General features: G+C 40.1%; 1 pseudogene; it reads right to left on the reverse strand.

The window, feature by feature from the left end:
• Positions 1 to 445: 445 nt before the first annotated feature.
• On the reverse strand, positions 446 to 1,465 carry LOC129515981 (L-lactate dehydrogenase B chain-like; annotated as a pseudogene).
• Positions 1,466 to 2,154: the final 689 nt, after the last annotated feature.

Genomic DNA, 2,154 nt, shown 5'->3' on the forward strand with positions numbered 1-2,154 from the left:
GATTTAAACAAAAAGTTAAAAGGGGTCAGAGAGAGGACAATCGCATCTGTTTGGATGAATCAGGTAAAAGATCCTATTAGTGGCTTCTGAAGAGACCTTACTATAGGGAAGAATTTGTCTACAAAATAAAGTGATTGGAAATAAAGAACAGCCACCAAGAAGGGAAGCACGGAGCAAAAGGACTTTTGTCAATCAAAAGAAGTTTTATGACAAAGGCATCTTGTCAATTTATTTTATATTCTTGAATCTATAGCCTTCCCTTTTTTTTTTACACTACAATAATTAATTTTATTTGTTCAAGGCTCATATTGCAAGCATTAAACCAAGCATGGGCTTTGATCCTGTGAGCCCAGATTCACATATTTAGGAAGATAAAAGCAAACCGTGATCCATGTATATGGATGAAAAACTAAAGGTTCACAGTTAATCACATTATGGCTTTAAATTTCTACAGCCTAGAAGCCAGAAGTCACAGATCTTTTAGGTCTTTCTGGATATCCCACAAGGTATCTGCACTTTTCTTGAGCTGGGTAACTTCATCACCCTTCAGCTTCTAATTGATCACACTGGTTAAGCTCTGAGCATTCAGGATACATGGAAGACTCAGGAAGACTTCGTTCTCAATACCATACATGCCCTTCACCATTGTTGACACTGGATGAATCCTGGAGAGATTTTTCAACATGGATTCAATGAGATCAGCCACACTTAATCCAATAGCCCAGTTGGAATATCCTTTTAGCTTGATGACTTCATAGGCACTTTCAACCACCATCTTATGCACTTCCTTCCAATTTTCACTGTCGTTGTCTGTTCCCATTTCTGGATTCAGTTCCTGAAGAGAAACACCTGCCACATTCACTCAACTCCACACAGCCACACTTGAGTCGCCATGTTCTCCCAAAATCCATCCATGGCAGCTGCTGGGATGAATGCCAAGTTTTTCAGCCATAAAATAGTGAAATCTAGCAGAATCCAGATTACACCCACTTCCAATCACACGGTGCTTGGGTAGTCCATTTAGTTTCCAGGTAACATATGTAAGAATATCCACTGAGTTGGAAACCACGATTATGATACAATCAGGACTGTACTTGACTATCTGAGGAATAATGAATTTGAAGACATTAACATTCCTCTGCACCAGATTGAGGCAGCTCTCTCCCTCCTGCTGGCGGACTCCTGCAGTCACCACCACAATCTTAGAATTGGCAGTCACAGAGTAATCTTTATCTGCCACAATTTTAGGTGTCTGTAGAAATAAGCTCCCCTGCTATAGATCCATCATTTCTCCTTTATCTTCTAAAACATCCACAAGGGCAAGTTCATCAGCCAGAGATTTTCCCAGAATGCTGATGGCACATGCCATACCAACTTGTCCAACACCCACTACAGTGATCTTATTGTTTGGGATCGCGGCCTCTTCTGCAACTGGTGCAATCAGTTTTTCCTTAAGAGTTGCCATTGTGCCCCAAGACCAGTGGCTGTGAGTCGCGAGAAGGAGACCAGGTTAGCTGCGTCTATAGCCTTCCTTTAACTTTATTCAAATAGTACTGCCTTTAATTATTTCAGTGTGAGACTGTGAGGTGTGTGTGTGTGCATTAGAGGCACTGTGATGCCTTTTACGGTTTTAATCTAAACCTGGCCCTGACCAGAAATCCTTGGTTTCAAGAATATTTCCTGGGTTTTTGCCTCATTTACTGGTTCCCACCATCTCTATCTTGATATTTTCCTTGTTTTTGACTAACCCTGTTCGTCTCTGCCTCAGTCTTCACTGTGATTTGGGGGTGAACACTGTTTAGTGTGCTCCCAGACTTGACTTCCAGCTTTTCCTTTGGGTTTTGTCTCTTGGTCTCGTCTCCTCGATCCACTGTTATCCTAAGCTGAGAAACCAGGAACATCACATGCTAGTTACATATCGAATACCAATTAATATGGCAAAGATAACTTTCAGAACATGTTAACTGAGAATTAAAATTCTTCTCTTGATGTAATCAAAATTTCCCTGCATAAAACAAACATTTTGATGATACAACTAGATGTGTCTTCCATGCATAACCAAATCTTTCCTGTACTGACCCTATTATATTAAAGAGATGGAATGAAAGTGAGGTAAAAAAAAATATTAGTTTTTACAATGGAAATGTAAGCAGA

The sequence above is a fragment of the Nyctereutes procyonoides genome, unplaced genomic scaffold, assembly GCF_905146905.1.
Source record: "Nyctereutes procyonoides isolate TBG_1078 unplaced genomic scaffold, NYPRO_anot_genome, whole genome shotgun sequence".
NCBI lineage: Eukaryota > Metazoa > Chordata > Mammalia > Carnivora > Canidae > Nyctereutes > Nyctereutes procyonoides.